Source organism: Parasteatoda tepidariorum, chromosome 1 (assembly GCF_982258835.1).
Source record: "Parasteatoda tepidariorum strain Cologne lab strain chromosome 1, Ptep-v5.0, whole genome shotgun sequence".
Lineage (NCBI taxonomy): Eukaryota > Metazoa > Arthropoda > Arachnida > Araneae > Theridiidae > Parasteatoda > Parasteatoda tepidariorum.
The window spans coordinates 75,392,757-75,409,180 of record NC_141755.1 but is presented as its reverse complement, the minus strand read 5'-3'; the positions used below and the strand labels follow the sequence as shown (position 1 = coordinate 75,409,180).

At 26.7% G+C, this 16,424-nt stretch overlaps 1 protein-coding gene across 4 annotated transcripts in view; it reads right to left on the bottom strand.

Annotated features, from left to right (window-relative positions):
• LOC107443408 (uncharacterized) overlaps positions 1-16,424 on the bottom strand; it is a 73,109-nt gene that overhangs the window by 42,824 nt on the left and 13,861 nt on the right. The window contains exon 1 of one of the 4 annotated variants that reach the window (XM_043044288.3): positions 922-1,217. The exons of 2 other annotated variants lie outside the window; for them this stretch is intronic. The gene's annotated coding sequence lies outside the window, so the exon portion shown is untranslated. Of the gene's footprint in view, positions 1-921; positions 1,218-16,424 lie in introns of those variants that run through there. One more of the 4 variants, XM_016057261.5, reaches the window with a different exon arrangement.

The following is a 16,424-nucleotide window of genomic DNA, read 5'->3' as shown; positions in this document are numbered from 1 at the left end:
ATGGGATATTTAATCAGGTTTCATTGCTCGCAATTTTGCGTTTTAATACATTGCCATTCATGAAGAACCGTGGATTTTTATCAAAATATTTTTCCTAAAAAAGAAGTATTTGAAAACTCTCTTAATTTTTTTGACATTATTCAAAATATCTGGATAAGATGACTGACATTTTTTTATGGATTTCTTGTGAATTCAAACGTAAGAATACTTTTTAGATACTCGCAGAAAAATCAGTCCAACATTGAATAATGAAACCAATATCTTGAACACTAACACGGTGCTATTTTGCATTAAAGGTACTAAATTGAACTAGTCACCGTTTAAGTTGAAACACTGTGTTGTGTATTTAAGTTTAAGAAGTACAATAAAAGTACCATATTAAAATTTTGGGACCATATTAACAAACTTTAGCGATATCCTGGTGCAACATTCTCCAAAATTTCGAACAATGTTCTGATACACGTGAACATCTCACTTATACGCCAGAATATGATTTAGAATTCGAAAAACATACGATTATTACTCAATGATAAAATAATTCATAGATTCTTTAAAGTGAATAAAGATTATTTTTTTCTTCTGATTTCATGTAAGATACTCTAAAAAAGTGTAATTGTTTACTGTTCTTAACGAAGTTCTCCAATATTCTTGTTCTTAAGTGTATTTAGCATTTTATAATAACATTTGTTCTAGAATGTTTTTCTCTTTCCTTTCTCAGCAATCATGCTGTACGATATAACAAGAGTTATAGTATTGAAAAATTAGATTTCTTAAAATAAATTTAAATGTTTTATTGCATATTTATAGCAGTGAATTCCCAATAAATTAGTAGGGTGGGTTGGAATTCTCATTAAAATTTTAATAATAGAAATAAAACAAGTTTTTAGCAGATGAATAAGAATAATTCTTTTAAACTCTTACCTCAAAAAGAGATAAATCCAAAAAGATCACTTATCCTAGCGTAGCACTCACTCCATAATTAGATATTTTCAAGTGCTGTTATTTTTACTCTCAAGTGTAGTCCAATTCCGAAACCAGTGAAAATTGAGATAATATATATATATGTGTATATATTTATGGAAGGAACTTAAAAACGACGTGAAAGTTAGGTATAAGCGAAAAATAATAATTCAGTTGCTTTAGCTGCGATTAAGTTGAAGTTGTGCGTAAGGCCATAAATTGTTGTTTGACCGCTTGAAACGATGATTACAAAGCTCGTGACGTCACAAACCTTCATACTTTTGTTTTATTTTTTTCATCCTTTTATTTATCGTCTGCTGTTTTTCAATAAAATTTGCTATTGATTGATTACGGCGCGTGTTTTATTAAATTACAGTTACCGTTAAACGTTTTTGCAAGTTGACATTAACTGTACAAACGAATGTCACTTAGACACGCGAATCATTGATATTTTTGAATTTATGATTTTTAGCTAGAATTTACAATTTCCTTTCAATGTAGTCACTGCGAAGGATACTTCATTTTATTCGTTTTCTGACTTCTGTTTAAAAAAAAGTAAAAACAATTAAACGCTGAAAAGGGTTTATTAGTAGAATGAATATTAGACACAAAAATTTAAAATTGATTATAAAAGAGATAAAAGAAATAGAACTTTTTAAAACAAGCAAAGTCGTTTGCTTTATTAATCGTTTTCTTTTAAAGAATTAAGATTTATTTTATCATAATTATTTGTGAAAAAATGTCGATTTCTAATGTCTTGCAAACCCGAGTTATTTTAAAAATTATTCCGTATTAAAAGTGGTGATAACATAATTTCATTAGTTCCATTTACTTAGGCAATAAAACAGGTACGGACGCATAATTTGATTTTCTTGTAAGGCAAAGATTATTGTTGTTTTATTATCAATATTTTATACATAGTTGCCAACTCTTCTGGTTAACCTAGAAGATATTATTCTAATATTTAAAGTTGGTGGAACAATTTATGCTGTAGTATTTTAATCTTAGATATACACCTATGAAGGGCACAAAAATATTTTCCAAAATTTTAGTTAAAAAGAGATAAGAGACATTAAAATTATGATCTACATATATGAGATGAAATTTTTTTTTTTATCATTACTGTTTTTCGAAATTTTAAATGGATGTTTAAAAACAACGCATTGTTTGAGAAAAAACTGTTATAATTTTAGTGGTTCATATTATTGTCAAAAGTAACTGAGAGAGTTTTTATTCCCCCCGTCTTTGAAATGATAAATACTTAGCAAAAAAAAAAAAAACGGTCACCCATATGAAAAAAATCTATATGAAAAGCACCCATAAAAAAGCACTTATATAAAAAAAGTCAGGGAATATATAATTGTTTATAACAACTGAATATTTTCTTCAGTTGCTTTTTTTATCTTTAAAAACAATTCTATGATTTGACTCAGATCCGTTTACAAATATTTAAATTTTTTTAATTTATTATGGTAGATAAAACTAACTCTTTTCTGCCAAATAAATCCTAAAGATGAAATACTTTTGCTACCCCTTTTTTTAAAAAAGGAAGTATTTTAAAAGACGCTAATCACTAAGAGATTAATAAATTCGAAGCAATTAAGGATACTGATCACCATTATATATACTTAATCAAACCAAGTATATTATAGATCGAATAATTATTTAATCCAAATTTAAGTCGGGGCTGCCAATTTTCGGAAGAATTAAAATGAAGGAAAGAACATTTCATCATTTTTTAGGAGGAACAAAATAGTCGTGAATATCACTTTCTCGACCAGTTGCATTTCTGCCAACTTTTAATCTTTTTAAGGAGGGTTTTCTTAAATGATAATAAAATTAAAATTGAATTAGTCATATACAGAATTGTAGTTTTAATTTGTAAAAGTTTAAAACGCTCATATCATACTTCCATATTCATGTTTAATTTATTTATATGCAGTGATAATATCAAAATAATTTTAAAATAATTTTAAAATAAATTTATATATCTAAGAGCTGTACAGTAGTAATTATCTAAACAGAAATATTTTAATTGTTAATAAAGAGTGGTAGCCACGAATGGGTATATTTTTTTTTAAAGAAGGTAGAAATTTCATGCTTTTAATACCAATACTTTTTATTTCGCGAAAATCGGAAGTCCGGTTAAGAAAATCCTCTACTTAAAAATATCAATGTAATGCAATAAGAAGAATGAGTGCAAATGTTGGCAAATATGCTTCATATTTTCCAAAAATAAACATTTCATGTTCAGGTGTTAACGGAATCTAAAACAATTCTGTCTACAGTTCTCAGTGCAATTCGGTAAATGCACTACAAGAAGATGTGCACCACATGTGGCCTATGACGTTAACACCAGCTAACCAGCAATAGGGACAAAAAGTTGAGCTAAGTTTCTCTACATAACTTAAAATGTTAATTAACGTTAAGTTAATTAAATAGAGCCGTATAGCACATCGAATTTGTTGAAATATAATTATTTCTAGTCTACTTCTTTTACTTAACTTAGATTTATTACTTGTTCATGTATTTTATTGTAATCATGATATATTTTTGTTTTATGTAACTGGCAACCTCGATACATAATAAATTTGTTTTTGTTCTACGTGGCTTCGTGTCTGTCTTTGTGTTAAGTCTTTGTGTAAATATATAATGGTGGAATTGAAATTCTTGTGAAAGAATCTTTGACAAAGAATATAGAATGTGTTACTTAAGAGAATTGGTACCAAACGGGCTTGGCTTACTCGAAATTGAATGGAAAGAACAGTTGCTAATGTAAGCAAATGCCACGTTTCAACAACCAATCCGGATTGAGATACCCACTCTACGTCACTTGCAGGTATCCCATTGCTGTATAACTACCACAAGAAAGAACGGGTACAAATGTTGGCAGCTGAGCTTTCTAGTTTCCAAAAATCTTCTGACACTCCGATTGATGAAGAACGTGTGTAACTGTTAGCAGCAATGCTTTATATTTACCGAAATAATAAAATAAAATAACCGACCTGCCCTAAATAGGGCATACGGAGTAATTTTTTAAAATCACAATTTGAGGAAGATTAAGTTTCACAACACAATATGGGCAATGATACAAACAATTTACAACAAATAGGCAATGATACAAAAAATCAAGTTGCACAATAATTCACCACTAAAAGTGCGTTGAGCGGCAACTACAAAATTAAATCCATAGTAAATAAACGACTGAAAAATAAAATCATGCAAGGGGTTAAAACACCATTATAAGGCAACCAAGTATAAAAGATGATTTTAAAAATGAGAAAAGAAGAGTTAAAAGGTGTTGAGATAGATAAATCTAAGAGAACCATAAAATCAAGTAAATTGTAAAATCAAAAGCAAAAAGGGCTTGTAAAATCGGAAAAAGTTAGAGTCAAAAGGGCTTGTAAAATCTAAAATAGTTAAAGTCAATTAGAGAAGTAGTCAAAATATTACATTTACCGAAAGTCGACAGTAATCCATAAAACTTGGTTTAACAATAAAATTAATATATTTTAAATGATAAATCATTTTTTCATTAAAATTAGCATTTTATTACAAATGATATTCTGGTCAGTAAAGAGTCAGATTACATTCGAATTATAGTTTTCTAAGATTACTCACAGGGTTTTAAAACCATTGAATAGTCTACACAGGGGAAAAAAACTATCTATTTTTCTTTTGTTGCTATATACTTGTATATATACGTAATACGACGTAACAATGAAAATCGTGGCCGTTATTTTATTGCAATTATTGATTATTAAATTTCTGCGAGCATTTTATTTAATTTAATACAGTGATTTCAAACGTTTTGTGTGAAACAATGCATAAATGGTTGAGGTAACAATAGAATTGTTTCTGAGACTACCTAAAATACTTACAAAAATAAATTACCACTTTTGGTGTAATACAATAGAACGATTTAATGTGAAAAAAATGATAATCCACTCCAGAAAAAACTATAAGAGAGAGTGATGACAAAAACTGTTTCAAATGAAATACAACGGATATTAGCGTTAAATTCTTATACTCTTTTTAAAAACTACATGCATTCCTTTGAAATTTTGAGCTATTTTACAGTTTAAATAACCAACAAAATTCTTCCCAAATCTTCCAAAAAATAAATTAATTTAAAAACTCAAAAGAATGATGTATTTAATTTTTTAATGTACCTCAACATTAAAATTCTCGAGTTTTTAGCGGAAAAAATAATATGTGCTTTAATTTGCCTAATATTTGAGCATATTTTGCTATTAACATATAAAAAAATACTACATGTTTTCAATATTTTTTTCTTAAAATTATATGTTAAAGTTCAAAAAGAAATTTCTGCTTACTGAAGTTAAATTGAAGTAAGATATAACAAATATACATATTCTGATTTATGCAATCTTTCCTTGATTATATACGTATTTAGAGATGCCAACTGTTCCGCTTTCTTTAAAAAATTTAATAAATTGGTAGCGAATTAAATAGTAAAACTTGTGGAATAAGGATAACTACATCTACTTTTTGAAAGTGTCTCCACGAAATAACCGCAATTAGGTTGTATTTCATTTAATGCTTTGAATTTTGATAAGTGGTGCTGAAAAAATTACTTAATGAGAAATACTAAACTGAAAATCACTTAAATTTTGTTACCACTAGGAAATACTTTTTTTACAAAGCGGACCAAGTTGGCGTCTCTGTACATTGCTTTTAAATTAAAAAATAAAATTGGTCATTAAATAGCAGAAGAGTCTCTGAATTATTTCAAATTTAATGAGAGACAAAATCTTAAAATTTACTTTTTGAGTTTTAAATGCTTGAATTATTTTTACTTAGTGGTATGCAAAATTACTTCAAACTAAATTTACTAAACCCAGAATCAAATCTTAAAACGAAAAATTTGATACAACTAGAAAAAGTTCCCCACTATACCACTATTTGGAACCATTTCAAATCAAATTTATTGCACTCAGAATCAAATACGTATTAAGGCAAAAATATTGTTTTACCTGAAGGATGAACTACTAGAAGGAAAAGATGTATAAAAGCAAATTATTTCTACGAATATTAAATTAAAAAACAAATTTTTCAAAAAATTACTTATAATGTTCTTTAATAATGGTTTTGCATTTGTTGCCAAATATTTGTTTTTCAGTCAGTTTGTCAAAATTATATTTTTAATTATTTAATTTTCAAAGCATTAGTTGGATTTTAAAAACAAATGAAATTTAGATAAAGAAAAGTTTATAATGCTACTATAGCAAACAAATCAGTAAAATTCAAATAAGCTATACATTTTAACATCTTTGTATTCGATCTATTCTTGTTTTTGTTATTTTTAAATTAACTCTTTTGAATAATAAGGAGGAACTCTCAAATTTACATCAGATTCCATACTCTCTCATACGTAAGATTTGAAGAACTGATTTTAATTTTGAATTTATATGTATACATATGTATACATATGTATATATATATATATATATATATATATATATATATATATATATATATATATATATATATATATATATATATATATATATATATATATATATATATATATATATATATATATATATATATATATATATATATATATATATATATATATATATATATATATATATATATATATATATATATATATATATATATATATATATATATATATATATATATATATATATATATATATATATATATATATATATATATATATATATATATATATATATATATATATATATATATATATATATATATATAAATGTCGGAAGGAAAGGATAAAAGGAAAATAAAGTCGGTATGTAACTTAAATGCCTAACCAGAGCTTCCGGATTAGTTGGTATCCCTGCATTTATTGCTGGATGCAATATTTTGAATATATATAGGGGAGAGGGGGGCACATGTGAACATGGTATGCTTTACCAATATGGTTTGAAATAAAAAATCTCGAAAAATTTTCAATTGATGGCGGTACTACTCCTACCTCTCTGAAAAACTTTCAGAGCAATGAGACATTTTGTTGTTCTATTCTGACAATTTCTTTGTATGAGCTGGTGCTGTATATATTATAATCATTCTCTTCTTCAAGTGAAAGCATAGTATAAATCAACTAATAAACTAAAATTAACTATTGCAGACCATTATATGAACATTCAGGTAAGTTTATGACAATTATTCTTATTTTTTACTCAATTAAAAATTCTTTATTTTTCAAGTTAGGTTTAAGAAGAATGATGGGGCACTTGTGAACAAGACATCTGGGGCAGATGTGAACAGTTCACAAGTGCCCCTACATAGTATTAAAATTATTATCCTCATGATATTATAAGTTTAAAAAATATGTATGCATTTAAAATTATTATTATTTAATTTTCCATAATTAATTTATTAATTTTTCCTTTTAAAATTTTTTTTTTACTAAATGGTGGATCGCGCATCACACATATTAACTGATACACCTGAGAAAATAGAATTGCTAAAGCTACAAATGAAAACATAGAAAAAATGAAAAAAAAAAGCATGAAAGAGTAGTAGAGAAGAAGGAAAAAAGCCCATTGCAAATCCCATGGAACATGAAGTTGCGAAAAACCCAACAACGGAAAAATTATTGTACAGCTGAAAAATTATTTTCTTATTACTGTTGTACAGTACTGTTGTACAATTTGAATTCACATAGTAAGCTACAACCCTTTCAGTATAATGCGTATCTATATCGGTTATATTTAAGATTTTTTTTTCTTGGAAATATGATGATTGCTCTGTGTTTTTAATCTTGTTCATATGTGCCCCAGGCATGTTCACATCTGCCCCCAACAGGGGCCCATGTGAACAATTGAAGTCATTTTTCTAAAATATCATAAAGTAAAGAAATATTTTATTGAAAAATCTCAAAAAATTCCATAAGACAAAGAAAAGACTATTTAAACATATGGACTTCTTTACTATGAAAAATTGATGATATTTCTTGAAAAATGAAGAAATAAAAAATTTTGTTCACATGTGCCCCCATCTCCCCTACATATATATATTCAATGATATATACATATACATACAATGAACACGGGGACACCAACATACAATAATTACATACAGAAAACGCAGCGTCTGGTAAACCTTCGAGTTTAAAATTTATATGACGGCTGCATTACTAATAAAATTGATTTAAGTTTTCCTGAACAAAAGAAAACCTAAATCAATTTTTATTAGTACTTCTTTTATTATGTAAAATACCGAAAACTGATGAAAGCTCGTTGAATAATATTGAATCTTCTTATTCATTTTCGTGAGTATGAAATAAATCAGTGTTGTGTAGTAAAGTATGATGAAAAATAAATGAAAAATTTAAAGTGCAATTGTTGTTTTAACTGAACTGATTTTAATTTTGAATTTGAAGCAACTTTGCTTTTAAGATCGTTACGTTTTGTTAGTGTAGATTTACAAGCGTACTTCATATATGGGTCATTCTCACGAAAACTGTCATTTTTCAGTTCATAAAATCCCAAAAAAGTAAAGTGAATAAAAAGCTCTGAAACTTTTTATATTAATAGAAATATGTAATGGCATTATAAAGAAAGTATATATCCTATAAATTACACTTAATATTTAAATTAATTAACTTTTTAAATAATTAATTTATAATTAATTTATTTATAATAATTAATAATTAATTAAATAATTTAATAAATAAATTAATTAATTTAATAAATTAATTTATTTTTCAAATTAATTATTAAGTAAATTAATTATTTTCACTATGTAAAAAGTGAGGGAATGACACTAATAGTGAGGGAATGATATTTTATTTTAATACATGTTTTTATCTAAGTTACATCTACCTAAAGTTTGAAAATGATAACATACTAAGTATATCTAATATTTATTATAATTTAGTCTTATATATTTAATAGGTTTTACAGGTTTGGGAAATAAAATTGACTAGCACGATTGAACAAAAAAAAAATTTAATAATATACTCATCTTGAATCATTCCCTCACTTCAGCGTCATTCCCTCACTTTATACGCTAGTGAGGGAATGACGAATTCAATAAAATTTAAAAATAACAGTTAGGCCTAATTAGTTTCTGAAGTCAATCACATACAATTATATTCATACAAGAAAGCAACGTGTAATTATCCACTTTCTCGATGAAATTGTATTTTATTTTACTCTAAAAAATGACATGAGGGAATGACAAATGTAAAAAAGTTTACCTGGTTTGATTCATTCAAATTTATTCCACAGCAAAGCTTCTTTAAGTTGAAGATGGAAACATACTGCAATTTTGTTCTATGATGCCAGTTGTTAACTTCTGAAGTTTTTATTTAAATATTTTTATTCTAAGAAGATTGCAGGTGATAAGAACATTGTTGTGAGGGAATGACGCGAAACACTGGGGACAAAGTTTAAAATAGTGCTGTGTTAATATTTTTATTAGAAATTAAATTTAAAATTGATTTTCTGAATTCTATATTTCAATATTCTGAAATAAAAAACACGAATTTGTAAAAAAAAAATTTTATTTCAGAAACAATTTTTTTCTTTTTTTTAAATCAGCAGTGGGGACAAGTGAGGGAATGACATATTGGTATATTTTAATTACCTAAAATAAATAAAAAATAAAAATTGATGATTTTATTTTTATTCTTTTGTTAGCTTGCATTCTGAAGGACACTTTCCCTGAATTTTTTTTTTTCGTAAGCTGTAAATCAAACATAAAATATACTGGGGACATGAAAATGACTGTTTTTGTGAGAATGACCCATATATATATTCACGGTATATACGGTACGGTATATATATATATATATATATATATATATATATATATATATATATATATATATATATATATATATATATATATATATATATATATATATATATATATATTGTATATATAATTGTATATATATATATATATATATATATATATATATATATATATATATATATATATATATATATATATATTGTATATATAATTGTATATATATATATATATATATATATATATATATATATATATATATATATATATATATATATATATATATATATATATATATATATATATATATATATATATATATATATATATATATATATATATATATATATATACCATACAATTTATGGTGGAAGAAGTTTAACTTCCATAATCCATTGTAAATCTTTGTTTCGATAATATAGCTGATAACATGTACATTTATGTAAATATATCTTTCCGATAATTTGTCCATTTAAATATCAAAATTGGCCAAAACATCTCCTCTGCGCCAGTATAGCTTGGGGTTAAACGTCCGGGAGTAGTAGAGGCAGGGGATGCTGAGACCGTTGTTATTTTTATTATTTCTGATTCGCAATTAGAGAATCTTTTTTTTTTCCCTTACTCAACTCAAGTATGCATCGATAATATTATACATAACCCACACAAATGAATGAGTTAAAGCCCGTGGTAGAGCTGGGACTTAGATAAATAGTCCGCATAGGCATAGGTACGGAATGCAGAGATACCAAATTGTTCCGGACAGCGTTTAAATATTTTTGAGTGGTAGTCTTTTGATGCATGATTCTTGGTTTATTAAATTCGATTTACATGGTTTTTACTCAACGCTACTCCTAAATATTTCAAAGGCTTATGTGATACGTCCATTTGTTACAGTTAAGCAGCGTTGAATCTTTTGAAAAGTTTCCAAAATTAACCGGAAATCTGCAAATTTTAATTTGTAGTTTTCTACCGTTTTTTAAATTTTTTGTCGATTTCGGAGCAGTTGTCATCTCTGTGAATGTAACATGCGCGAAATCACTCTAATATGTATAGGGAAAAAACTATTACGGCTCAAATTCGGAATAATTTTATTCATTCGTAAAAATAGAACTGTGTACAAGAGTTAAATTAAAATTCTTCAAAACCTTGAATTGTTTTTAAAGAAGTTACTAAATTAAAAGTTCTCGAAAGAATTTGAAAGACTGCCTTGGTATTGAGGCTAAATTGTTTTAGAATTATCATTCACCATGAGTATTAATCTACCGATGCGTGTTCGCATTCTCTAATTTAAATACCTCAAGGTACTCAAAAGTAATTCTCCCTCACCGGTCATTACCCTTTCTATCACTTTCACTGAACGTCTTGCCTAACGGAGATTAATGTTTGACATTGACCTGATGTCTTGCAAGATATTGACCTCACTTCCGAAGAATGCTTGTAGTTCATACTAATCACCTGTTACTTTTGCTCCTATTTAATAGATTTTCTACTATTAAGTACTGTTGCGCTGACACAGATGCTAAGATGTTTCATTTAGAGGAGAAAAATAAATTAACATAATTTGTGTTTTTAATATTTGATTCTAAGTTTAGTGAATTTCATTTAAAATGATTTAGCCCACCAAAAAAATCATTTCATTTATTCGAACACCTATATAAAATGAAATAATTTCATTTATTCTAACATCTATATAAAATGCTATTTTGTTCTAGCGAATTTGATTTAAAATTATTCAGCCCAACAAAAAAATCATTTCATTTATTCGAACACCTATATGAAATGAAATAATTTCATTTATTCTAACATCTATATAAAATGCTATTTTGTTCTAGCGAATTTGATTTAAAATGATTTAGCCCACCAAAAAAAATCATTTCATTTATTCGAACACCTATATAAAATGCTATTTTGTTCTACCAATCTAGGATGAAGTTTTTAAAATATTTTCAGAATTAACCAAAAAATTTTTTGATTCTCTATTTGAAACTGCCAACACGGATGTACTAGTTCTCTTCACTATGCATAGTGGCAGTAAAAATAAGTAAGCAATTTTTTTTAAACATTTTTCACACTAAAAAGCATCGCAAAATCAAAGCTGCCAACTTTTTTGTTCTCTGACACAAAAATCGACAGTTGCAGACAATTTTTTTTAAACTTTCGCCTACCAGCAGTTAATATTATTTTCAAATGCTTACTAAACGATTTATGAGTTACAAAATATTTTATGCGTATCAATGGTAAAACACACTTTAATAAACAAAAAATCAAATATGAATGCTTCATCTTCGATACCATTTTAAACAGAAAAATAAAATCATCCGCGAAATGCAAATAATAGGCAGATATGTAACATATTTTATCTATTTATTTATCTACTTATATGTGCAGGCTTATGTGCTCATTATAAATACGGCTTATGCCTTTGTCAAGTTAAAAAACAGCACAAATTAACAAAAGACATCCCAAAGATACATTCAGAGTTATAGTGGGATTCGAATTCACCACCTCCACGTTTCAGAGCGTTTGATGATTCGGAATGCTAAACATACTATCCAACTGCTACGGAATCTCCGTTTTTTTTTTTTTTTTTTTTTTTTTTTGGAAAATACTTTTGGCAGCAAATATGGTGCGTTAATATTTTAATAAAGTATAATTAACTGAATTTTGCCCTACCACTATACAAAAATAATTTAACCCTATTTATAGAAGTTGATATAGACGTACGAGCATGTTCTAAACCTCTAATGTTAGAATTAGCATAGCAATCAAGTCACTATATATATATATATATATATATATATATATATATATATATATATATATATATATATATATATATATATATATATATATATATATATATATATATATATATATATATATATATATATATATATATATATATATATATATATATATATATATATATATATATATATATACACAAAGAGAGAGAGAGAAATTAGCAAACATTTTATATAGGTTTATTATCTCTCTCTCTATATATATATATATATACAGTGGTGGCCAAAAGTGTGGACACTTTTTGAAAGTTTCATGTTTTTCAACTTTGTGTGCTTGTAGAATATATTAATTTTCACTTAAATACAAACGTTTATATCTCAAATTGAAGGTAATTTAATGTAGAATTTAATAATAAATGCAGTATTACAATATCTATATTACAAAAAAAGTTATGCAGCTAATAGTAAGATCTATCTTAGATTTGCATTTTTTTAAAGTGATACTAACACAATCAATACTTAGTAGGATAACCCTTATTTTTTAAGACAGCTTCACAGCGTCTTTTCATCGAGTGCACGAGTGTTTGGAGTTTATCTTTCGTAACCACATGGTGCCAAGAATCAATTATAGCTTCAATAAGTTGTCTTTTATTGGATGAACGTTTTTTTCGTACAAGAATTTTCAAACGTCGCCACAAATTTTCAATTGGATTGAGATCAGGGCTGTTTCCTGGCCATGGTAATATATCTATGCCTTTATTTTGATACCATGCTTTGCATACTTTTGCTTTGTGGCATGGAGCTGAATCCTGCTGAAAAATAAATGGTGCATTGTTGGGGAAGTTCTGGTGTACAAAAGTTCTGTTTACGTTATGAAAAAACGAAATCAGTGGAAAATAAAGCCAAATCAGGCCGAAAAAATGCACAAGTGCTACTGCCGATAGAAACATTATACGGCTATGCCTACAAGATAGAAAAATTTCATCAGATGCCATTAGATGAGAAATGAATGCAGCGGGTATTGCAGTAAGTTCAAGAACAATAAGAAGAAGGTTATCAGGATTTGGACTACAAGCTAGAATTCCAAGGAAAAAAACATATTTAAATCAAAAGCAACGCGAGAAACGAGTTAAGTGGGCAAAAGAACACATTAAATGGTCAGAAAATCAATGGAAGCAAGTAATCTGGAGCGATGAGAGTAAAATATAGCTCTTTGGTAGTAATGGTAGAAAATACGTGAGACGTAGAGTAGGTGAAGCACTTCATTCTGATAGCATTGAAGCAACTACAAAAAACTCAACAAATGTCATGATTTGGGCATGTATGTCTGCAGATGGTGTGGGCTGAATTCAAGTGATTGATGGCATCCTGAATGCCAAAAAAATACATCGAAACTGTCCTGAAACCAAAATTTATACCTTCCATCAGGGATGTCTTCCCAAACAACGCACCATTTATTTTTCAGCAGGATTCAGCTCCATGCCACACAGCAAAAGTATGCAAAGCATGGTTTCAAAATAAAGCATAGATATATTACCATGGTCAGGAAACAGCCCTGATCTCAATCCAATTGAAAATTTGTGGCGACGTTTGAAAATTCTTGTACCAAAAAAACGTTCATCCAATAAAAGACAACTTATTGAAGCTATAATTGATTCTTGGCACCATGTGGTTACGAAAGATAAACTCCAAACACTCGTTCACTCGATGAAAAGACGCTGTGAAGCTGTCTTAAAAAATAAGGGTTATCCTACTAAGTATTGATTGTGTAAGTATCACTTTAAAAAAATGCAAATCTAAGATAGATCTTACTATTAGTTGCATAACTTTTTTTGTAATATAGATATTGTAATACTGTATTTATTAATAAATTCTACATTAAATTACCTTCAATTTGATATATAAACGTTTGTATTTAAGTGAAAATTAATATATTCTACAAGCACACAAAGTAGAAAAACATGAAACTTTCAAAAAGTGTCCACACTTTTGGCCACCACTGTGTATATATATATATATATATATATATATATATATATATATATATATATATATATATATATATATATATATATATATATATATATATATATATATATATATATATATATATATATATATATATATATATATATATATATATATATATATATATATATATATATATATATATATATATATATATATATATATATATATATATATATATATATATAATATGTATAAATCAAATGTTGGAATTTTCGTGAAAAAGTGGAAATTTTTTCTTAAATATGTGGGGAAAATAAAGTCGGTATGTAACTTAAATGTCTAACGAGATCTTCCGGAATAGTTGGTATCCCTGCATTTATTGTTCGATGCTACACATACAATGAGCACAGGGACACCAACATGCAATAATTACATACAGAAAACGTAGCGTCAGGTAAACCTTCGAGTTTAAGGTTTATATGACGGCTGCATTACTAATAAAATTGATTTAAGTTTTCCTGAACAAAAGAAAACCTAAATCAATTTTTATTAGTACTTCTTTTATTATGTAAAATACCGAAAACTGATGAAAGCTCGTTGAACCGTAATAATAATATTGAATTGTTTTCGCGAAGATGAAATAAATCAGTATTGTGTAGTAAAGTATAACGAGAAGCAAATGAATAATTTGAAAGAATAAAAAGTGCTATTGTCGTATTTTAGAGATACGAAGAATTTAATCCTCCAGTTCTTTTGCCTACATCACGTGAAATTTTGCAACAGCAAGAAAATAAAGTGAGCTTTAAGTAATCATTTTCTCATCTGATAAAAATCAAAAACGTGTTTAAACACTTTCCTCGTAATTCAGTTTAAACCTCAAATGCCTCTCTTAAAATATTTCTTTTAAGTACTTGGAATTCATTAGCAAAGTCAGGCCTACATTTTAAATATATATCTACATTTCTACTGACGCATCCAGCGGAAAAAAATATATTTTCTGAGGAAAATTTTTATTGAGGAATTGCATCAAACAAAGGGTATGAAAAAAATTCATTTGTGAATGCTAAATAATTATTGACCTTGGATTTATATATTAGAATAAACAGGTTGGTTTAAGACACTTATTAAAAGTTTTTTAAACCTGTTTTAAACAGCTTAAAGACAGAAGGGCTTCGCAATTGTCAAATTTGCAATATTAAAATGTTATGAAACATTGCTTAAAAATTCATATAAAATTATTATTGATGTAACATGAGGAATAACTATCGACCTTGGATTTATATTAGAACAAACAGGTTGGTTTAAAACACTTCTTAAAATTTCATTACACCAGACTTTTTAACAATGTAAAATCTGGAGGGATTTGCAATTTCTAAATTATCCATTTAAAAGAGATATAAAATATTGTTTAAAAATTCATATAACATTATTATTGATTAAATTATTGATATAAAATGAGGAACAATTATCGACCTTGGATTTATATTAGAATAAACAGGTCGGTATAAAACACTTCTTAAAATTTCATTACACCGGTTTTTTAACAATGTAAAAACTGGAGGGATTTGCAATTTCTAAATTATCCATTTAAAAGAGCTATAAAATATTGTTTAAAATTCATATAAAATTATTATTGATTAAATTATTGATATAAAATGAGGAATAATTATCGATCTTGGATTTATATTAGAATAAACAGGTTGGTTTAAGACACTTCTTAAAATTTCATTACACCGGTTTTTTAACAATGTAAAAACTGGAGGGATTTGCAATTTCCAAATTATCCATTTAAAAGAGATATAAAATATTGTTTAAAATTCATACAAAATTATTATTGATTAAATTATTGATATAAAATGAGGAATAATTATCGATCTTGGATTTATATTAGAATAAACAGGTCGGTATAAAACACTTCTTAAAATTTCATTACACCGGTTTTTTAACAATGTAAAAACTGGAGGGATTTGCAATTTCTAAATT